Raw genomic sequence first — 9,713 nt, forward strand, 5'->3', positions numbered from 1 at the left:
TCAGCTCCTTCCCCTGAAATGTAGCCTATAGCTCTAACAAAATGTGGAATAACTAGTTATATTTAACTTGTTATCACTATTTAATTTCTCTGTGGTGAATTGAATAAGTTATTTTGCCTTCTTATTCATTGCTGGGGATACTCTCAAGAGAAGGATGGATGGAGAGCATTGGCTCCTTAGAAACTGGAGATGCCAAGGACTGAATGCTTTGTCTTTGCATGCAAAACATGAGCTGCAGAATTGGTCCTTCCAGGCTATACTTCTTGATTCTAAGTCTGGATGAGCACTATGCAATTATATCATAGTGCATAAAAATGTGCTGCATATGTTAAGAGGCACTCAGGGTGTTTCTGATTGAGAAATTTGGACTCTTGATTCACCAGCTGACCTTGGTAACCATTTATTGCTGCAATTCAGTGTAGTAGTAGATCAGTGTCTTTTAAGTGGAATGAAAACATTATTCCTTATTCGCCTTTTGCAATTCAGATGAACATTCCTTGGCATTTAAAAGGCGAGTGAAAAGCATATATGTTTGTGGGGATGACTGGCTGGGAGAAAGGCTGCAATCAATGATAAAATTTAACTTATCATGGTTATTAGTGTTGGTCAATTCAAGTTTCCTAAGGCTTAGAGTTTGTTTAGGAAACAAAATATTTAAATATCAAAAACATCAAAGCTAAGTCTGTTAGAATCTAGCTTTGAATCTGCAAAGTGACAGAAACGTGTCTTTGTCTGATGATGCTTTTCTAAGAATTGAGACAAAAACAAGACAAATAGCTTGCCATTTAACAAAAGTTTACTAATGACTGAATCTACTTATGCATGGGGAGGCTATATTCTAACACTGGCTAATGAATAGTTCAGGTACAAGGAGACATCTTTAATTTCATAAACTATCTAGACTAGAGGAAGAGGAGGGAGATGGTGACTGGATAGAGAGACAGAGGAATCTCTTTGTCTTGGAGAGTAACTTCCTAAAAGGATGTGACCTGAATGACATGATTTGTTTACTAGTTTTACAAAAGGAATTTATTGCCCTGTGATTCAGTAGGAGCAAATGGGAGGTTATAAATGAGGGGAGACAGTAGAGTTTAACATGCAGGAATTTCTAGCTATTTGAAAATCCCACTTGCTCTAAATAACAAAAGAGGGAGAGAGAGTTCTGAAATCTTCCAACAATTAGATTCTCAGTTTTCCCTAGCTGGTAATTTCCACATGCATTGCATTACAACTCCATCATCCCCAACCTCTTGCAGTCCAATTCATCTGGGAAATGCCTGTTTGGAAAAGGCAACTTTGAAATGTCAAATAGAAATTGGAGGAGCCCAGAACAAATTGTGCCACTAGGGGGTCAACACAACAGCCCACGTGCCATTCACTATAAATCCCATGGCTTGTTTTGAAAACTAACAAATTCAAAAGCAAATTAATTAAGGCAATTAAACACATCAAAGTATTCCAGCTGTTAATGTTAATGACAATGGATTAATCTCCAAATTTCTAATGCTCAACATGAATGAATGAATTTTCAAGCCTAATGTTCTGCTTCTCCACAAAATATCCCGATTAGGTATTTTATTGGTTGCATTTGTACCTCATTGCTTTTTCAAGCACTTCAGCTGTAGATAATCTGATATGGGGCAGAGTAGAAATATTTTAATAAGTAAATAATAAATATATATTCCCTACCATTAAGTGTTTGCACATCTGCAGTATGACTCTTGTATATGTGTAGGCAGCAGTCCATGCAGGGATCCATTGTTGTTTAAGGTGCTCACTACATGGAGAACTGCTTTTCTGCATTTCAATATTTGGTCAGAATTAGAAGTTGTCTCCAACCATATGCATATTTCATTGTAAACATGGAAGACAAAGACCCAGCATCTGGGTGGATTAATGGGTAAACACCTGACCTGTTCTGGCCATTTTGTGTCATTAATCCATTTGTTTTGTTTTTTAAACTTTATTTTTTAAATACTATGATATACCTCTCCTTGAAGGTGGAAGTGCAAATTCCATTCTGCCATAATGTCCCAGTAGTGCTACTGCTCAAGAACTATGAGGAAGGTGAACTTTATAGCAAAAACGCTTTGGAAAATAAGATGCACTGGGTATACAGAAGTATTCCTGAGGGCAGGGAACAGTCTAACTAAAAAGATTGCATGTACAGCGCTGTGTAAATTTACAGCGCTTCATAAATAAAGGTTAATAATAATAATAATAATAATAATTACTCATATCAAGAGTTCATGTGGCTATATGTTTTGCTACAAATGGATACTATGATATTAGAGTGATGTGGCACCAGCAGGCCCACTTGAGCAACAACTGTGAAGATGTGTGATAATGGCTTCTCTGAAATTGGTATGCTTCAATTTTTTAAACTGATACAATTGCTGTGGGAACGAGGCATGTGGTAATGTCCTAAGACATCCCCCTTTTGCCATTTCTTGTACATGTTCCATTTAAAAGTTAGCTCAGTCGAAAGTTCCTTAGTCATCCATCTTGGTTTCTTGAGACACCCACCTCCCATATTTTTCCTCACTGTAACTGTTTGAAATTGTGCCTTCCATCCATCCTGAACTCCCTTCTCTTTTAGTATTTCTGACCACAGGATCACCCTCAATATTTCTCTAAGTTTACTGAATCAGCTCTCCTAAAGTCTAGAATGTGTGTCTGACTATGCCTGGCTTCTCCTTTCCATTGTATAACAAACTCCAGGAGAACATAGTCACTCCCACCTAATGATCCCACTACTTGTACCCCATTAACCAAGTCATCCTTGTTGGTTAGGATCAGATCTGAAATAGCTGACCCCCTTGTTGCCTCTTGCATCTTTTGGACAATGAAATTGTCTTTGAGGCAAGCGAGGAATTTGCTAGACCTTGAGGATTTGGCTGAGTTTGAATTCCTGCACATATCAGGATAGTTGAAGTCACCCATCACTACTACATCTCTCCTTTCTGAGTGTGTAGACATCTGTTCTAAAAAGTCATCCAATTCCTCAGTCTGACTTGGGGGTCTGTAGTAGACTCCCACAATAACATCCTTGTTGTTTCCCTCCCCTTTAATTTTTATCCAGATGTTCTCCTTCTGGCTTCCAGGGTTGATGTCCTGGATCTCTTCACTGGTGTAAATATCTTTGACATATAGTGCTATTCCTCCTCCTTTCCTGTTTGGCCTATTTCTCTTAAAAAGGTTACACCCCTCTATTTCTACATTACACTTATGAGACTCATTCCACCAGGTTTTGGTGATGCCTATTATATCATATTTGCTTTGTTGTACTAGGAGTTCGAGTTCATCTTGCTTATTTCCCATGCTCTGTGCATTAGTGTAGAGACATCGCAGACCATGTGTCCCATTTATTTGCTGCTTGTGCAAGTTTTTTTTGCCTCCCACTGTTGGGTCCTTGCACTATTTGTCTTGTTTCCTCTATGTCAGTTTGACTATTTTCTCCAGCCCTTTTGCCTTCCTTAATATTGTCTCCCTTCCCCACAAAACTCAGCAACAAGCACACTCTCCCAGAGTTTTTTTTTTTTAAAATCAAACACTCACCACTCAAAATGTCTGACCAACCACTTTGCGCCTTCTCCTATCTATGCCAGGAACTGGTCTGAAAGGGCCAGTCCTGAAAGGAGTTATATAGAGCTAGTCTGCTAGCTCCACCCCCTAGTGACTCACAGACGTGACTCACAGAAGCTCCATGGAAGGCAAACAGTAATAGGAGGCAAATGCAAAGATCATTAAAGAAAGCAAAGCACACTGACAGCTTTGGAACATACTGAAGCCACAGGCGATGCTTCTTAACAACTAAGAACTGTAGGCCTATAATAGAAATGAATTTCTGTAGATGACGGAGATAAAACAGACAGCAATGTAGAAACAGGACACACTGATGTGTGATTAGTGGAAGATTTCTCGTTTCAGAAACTGGCATGATCTGGGAGAGGGGAAAGGCATTACTATACTTACAATTTAAGATCTAGCAGTTGTAAGCAAATGTTATGAGACTATAATTGCAGCCAAGTTGCAAGCTCTGTCTAATTGACCAAGTTATTTAAGATATTCATGAAAGTGTTGGGAACATTTGTCCTAATCCTTTGGGTTCAAAGTCACCAGTATGTTGATGACAGGACACTAGATGGCCAAGATCATATATAATTGGCAGTAGAGCAAAAAATATAATCCAGTGTATTTTTCTTGGGTTTCTTCTGCCTCTGGTTGTACAACTGGAGAGTATTTTCATAGCTATGGCCCAATTTGGCCTAGGGGCTGCACAGACTGCAAAGTGAGTGTACATGTGTGTGCGTGTATGACTTCAACTATCACAGTTTCTATGACCTGGATGCTGTTGGACTGCATTTCTAAGCATTTCTCAGCATTGGCTACACTAGCTAGGGGATGCTGGGACTTGTAATATAGCAATAGCTGGAGGACCATATGCTACAATGAGGTCTGTAGCATCAAAGTCCAAACAAATTTGACTCCTTCTCAACATTGCTGGTTAAAGTAGCTGCATATTGGCAACCACTAGAACTTCATCTTTAACAGGAACAATAGTTACCACCCACACACTCTGCCTTAGGTGTCCTCATTTCCTCTGAATATAGGTGCAATCCTTAAGATAGTTATGGAGAAAGTTATGGATAGTACTGTGAGATCTGCCTGTTGTAATGCAACTTCATAATGCAAAGTTATGTTGAACTAACTCAGTCTCAAATAGGCAAGTAAGGGCCATGAAAGACCTGCATCCAGGAAAAAAGGACAAAAAAACTGAAACAACTGAAAATGAATATCGATGAAATTCATGGAAAATGAGAAAATAACACAATGATTTCTGTTCTTTTCATTAAAGGTACATTAGAAAGTAACACAGTGGCCCAAAGGTTGCTTAAAATGAACCCCATTTTAAAAAAAGGAAAAGCTGCATATTAAATGGGACATTAATGTGTCTCACTTCCGTTTCCTGTGGTACACTGAGTTCAAAGAAGAATACATAATAATAATAATAATAATAATAATAATAATAATAATAATAATAATAATAATAATAATGGGCTTGGGCATGTATTATGCTAATAATAACCCTATAAAATAGATTTTAAACTCTGACACTCACTTACATAAAGCCACAATGTAAACTTCAAGTTGTATCAATGACAGGAATCCAGATCTTTCCACCTAAAGTCCAACATGCTATCCAACATGTTGGACTGTAATTTTTTTGAGTGTTAACTGATCCAAATAAATTGGGCATTACAATATGTCCTAGAGGGGGAGGGGAGAAAGTGAGAATTGGATCTTGAAATTTCCCCCCCACATAATTCCACATGCATCTATGGCTGCTGTAGGCCAAAAAAGGCAATGTTTCCAAACTCTTACAGATATGGATCAATACAACTGCATCTTCAGAGAGCTGGCTCTGAGGACTATTATAACATCATAGTGTCTGTATGTGTGTGTTTCCTGAGCTGTACTTCTTCAGATCTTTTTGATTGGATTACAACATGTAAGCAGAAGAACTGGAAAACTGATCTCAGCTTATCTTTACTGTATCCTCCTCATAAACTAGTCTCACCTGTGTGATATTTTCTGTTTTAGGGTTGACAAATTTGAATCCAGTTGTTTGCAAAATGACAACAACAATTTCAGCATCTCATTGTCAATATACTAAGGACAGATCCCTATATTGCTAGACCTTTCCAACTTGAAAATGGATGAAAGGTTATTCCTCTACGGGTGTTTTCTTGCACTCCAAATTCTCTTTCTCTTTACCTTTCCTATCTGGAAGAAGTATGTACTAGCCTGCCTTTATTTATTTATTGTGACTACACACAATTAATATGAGTTTAATAGTGACCAGGGTGTTCTTGTCTCATACAGCCCATTCTGGGCTTTACAGTCTTTACAGGAAGCTCTTCTCTCAGTTCTGCCACCTTGGTAGGGATCCAAGAATAGGCCTTTTCACTTGCTATTCCCAGGCTCTCAGAACTTCCTTCCAAGATGACCCCACTTTGATTGCCCTTTCTTCATAATGCTTTTGCTATTTAAGCTATATTGCTGCTGAAAGGATATTTAAAACTTTTTGAATCCTGTTTATTTTTGTTGAAAGGCTAATTACCTACTAGCATACTTTCACCACCACCACCAGCAGCAGCCACAGTAGCAGAGCAAAAGAGAGAGGTCCCCTTGTTTCTACATCCTGCAAAATCATCCAGGGGGCTTCCAGGCATTGAAGATTTCCATACCTGCAGAATCACTGGTAACTCATGCCTCAAACGTCCCTCAAACATGGAGAAAGTACACGTGTGTGAACGCCTGGTGTGCTTCCTCAATCATCATGGAATCGTCACTCCCTCTAGTGTCCCTGAATCATTCCAGGGGAGTGGATTTCCTCTGAATGGAAACTTTACGTTCAGAAGAAATCTGCTTCCCTGGAACGATTCAAGGACTCTAGGTGGAGCAGCAAGGGACAGTAAGTGATGATTCCACGATGATTGAGGAAGTGCACCAGGCATTCACACATGTGTGCTTCCTCCATGTTGAGGGACATTTAAGTCACAAGTCACCAGCGATTCTGCCCGGTATGGAAATCTTAATTGTTCTCCTCCCTAGCCACTGGTTTGGCACAGGCCTGTACCCATGCTCTTTCTTTGCCAGCCTGCTCAGTGACAACCTGAATGTGCCCAGGAACAATTCCACACTCAGTCGGTGGCCAGGAGTACAGGGCTGCCCCTGGAAGTTCCTGGCTGTTCTTTCATGCCAGAAATATTAACATTGCTTGTTGTTGTGTGCCTTCAAATCCTTCCCAGCTTAAGGTGACTCTATCATGGGGTTTTCTTGGTAACATTTGTTCAGAGGAGGTTTGCCATTGCCTTCCCCTGAGGCTGAGAATATGTGACTTGCCCAAGGTCATCCACTGGATTTCATGGCAGAGCTGAGAATTGAACCTTGATCTCCAGAGTCATAGCCAGCACTCAAACCACTTCACCACACTGGCTTTCATTAACATTGTAACAAGAGGTATTTGTACCTCCTTGTGAACTATAATTCAAAGTACACATGTCAGTATAGCTGAGGGCTATGCTAAGAGTACATCATCATCAGGATCCTAGCCTAAGAGTTTTAAACTCATTTGCTTTTAGGTTTTTAATTTCATTATAATGGTGCATTATTGAAGATCATCTGTCTTTTCTTTCTTTTCTTTCTTTCTTTTTTGGGAGAAATGAGGGAGATACATTTAATAATGGTAATGCTAGACCCCCCCCCCCCCCCTTTTCATAAGAACACTTAGAAAAACTATAGATGGACAAAGTATACCTTACTACCTTCACTGACTAATGTTCTGAGAAACACCTTCAATGAATTAACATGGAAGAGTTGTGTTGCATTTGTTGATGTTCTCCCTTGGCTAATCTAGTTCTTTCAATCCTACTTGAAATCAATCCCAGAAGACTGAGACCAGTGCATTTAAAATTATGCTCTGCAACTTTCTGCCATGTATCTGAAAGAACAATAAGCTTGCAGGAAAGTTCCTGCAAGGTTAGGGCCTGTTCTGTATCACAGATTTTGATACATTCTTTCATTTATTTATAAATAAATTACAGAACTCTCTATTGGAAAGCTGATAAAATACTATAGGGTGATAGAGTGGTTAATAATAGTGACTTTATTTTTTACCAATACTTCTTTATTGTGCTATATTTTTTTATTTGGATAGTTTGTCTATATTTATTCTCACTACATTTTCCCGAGGGGTCTTTTGTTTGTGATTCTTTAAAATGTTTACATCTATTTTCCTGACAATTTGCCTGAATTTTTAATATCCTGGCTAACAGTTAGGAATGGAGCACACACAACTGTGTTTTATAGCATGGGGACACTACATGAGCCATGCCAGAAAAAAAGTTGGTTACATTCCACATTGAGTCTTTTGCCTCTGCTGCCTTAGGCTGCATCTATACTGTAGAAACAATGCAGCTTGACACCACTTTAAGTGCTGTAGCTCTGTCCTATGGAATCCTGGATTTTGTATTTTCACAAGGTCTTTACCTTTCTCAGCCAAAGACCCCAGGTTTCTGCAGAGTGCAGCCATGGCAATTAAAGTGGTGTCAAACTGTATTGTTTCTGCAGTGTAGATGTACCCCCAGTCTTCATTATTTTCATTCCTGCCATTTTGATAGATTAAAAACAATCCCTTTTATCTTGTGCATTTCAAGTTTTATTTAGTTCTGTATTCTTTCACAGATCTATAATTGAGAATTATCCCTCACCCTTGCTAGGAACAGGGCCAAAATGACATTCAACAAAATGCTGAAAACAATGAACAATAAGCTAAATCCATCAAATATATAAAAGCGGCATACAGATATTTGGGTTGTTCAAAAAGCCTGAGGGAGTAAAAAGAAAGGACAATACAGACATGAAAGATAATAAAACAAGTGCCAAAAAAGCCTCTGGCTATTCCACAGCTGGGGTGCCATCACCAGCAAGACCTTCTTCCTAATAGTCACCTCCCTTCTCATTTCATCTGAAGGGATTCCAAGGAACAAGGCTTTTCAGCTTCTAACATAGTCCCGATGAAGATCATTTTCCTTCCCCCTGTTAGAATTGAAAGGGAAACTCCCACTGGTGCCAAGGATAACAGTTTCAAAGAGGGAAGGATTTTTGCTGGAACCAGCTAGTATCATGTCTAGATTAGCCTGCAGCTTCAAAAATGTCCTATACAGAAGCCAATTCCTTGCATTTGCAATGGAAGGGTATAAATCCTGTTCTTCCAAACATTTTCTCTGACTGGTGCTACATTGATTATATTGCTACTGTGGCTTCATGACAAAAAGGACTGCTTGAAGCTCTTTCTCCCCAAAAACACAACAGGATACTGGGCTTTTTTTGGGGGGGGGGTTTGGTGACATCAGGAATGCAACCTGCTGGTGGAAGGAGTAAAGCATGAGCATACAGGTTTCATAATGTGTAGCAATTTTTCTCTTTAACCAGAGCTTGGATATGTTACATGTTTGAACCACACCTCCCAGAATTTCAGCTGGGAGATAATGGGAGTTGTAGTCCAACGAACACTTTTCTCATGAGCAACTAACTGTAGTGACTCATAAAACTACAGCTTATAAAGCTTTCTAAAATATCTACTTTCTAAAATGTCTGGGATTTAAGTATTTAAAAACAGACAATTAACATCCCGCTTCAAATAGAATTTGAAAGAGTATGAATAGATTTCATATAAGAAAAATAGGATTTTACAAGTAAATGAATATTTTTGTCTCTTGTATTTTTCCAGAATGCCTTTGGTGTTTTATGAGGACTGCAAAATCACCATCTGTTCATGAAGAAACAGAATGAAGATGCAACTTGGATGCTTCAGCAGGCTGGAAGCCCAGCTACACTCAGAAATCTAACATGATAAAATCTCTTTCTCTCTCTCCATTCAACTGTTTCCAACTGTTTCTCCCCATGATTAACTGTTTCTTTATCCCTGGAATCCAGGAACCAGTCATGAAACCTGAAATTAAGATCCACCTGAAGAGACTGATTATGTTATGAGTTTCCATTATGGACAACCCATCTGGATTACGAATTTTAAAATACCTCATATTTAAGACTATCAGGCATGCACTGGGTTTAAAAGAGAGTTTGAAAAAGTTAGTTTTTTGGGCTTTTCAGGATATTCTGAGAGATGCAGTCCAAAAGATATT

The sequence above is a fragment of the Sceloporus undulatus genome, chromosome 2, assembly GCF_019175285.1.
Source record: "Sceloporus undulatus isolate JIND9_A2432 ecotype Alabama chromosome 2, SceUnd_v1.1, whole genome shotgun sequence".
NCBI lineage: Eukaryota > Metazoa > Chordata > Lepidosauria > Squamata > Phrynosomatidae > Sceloporus > Sceloporus undulatus.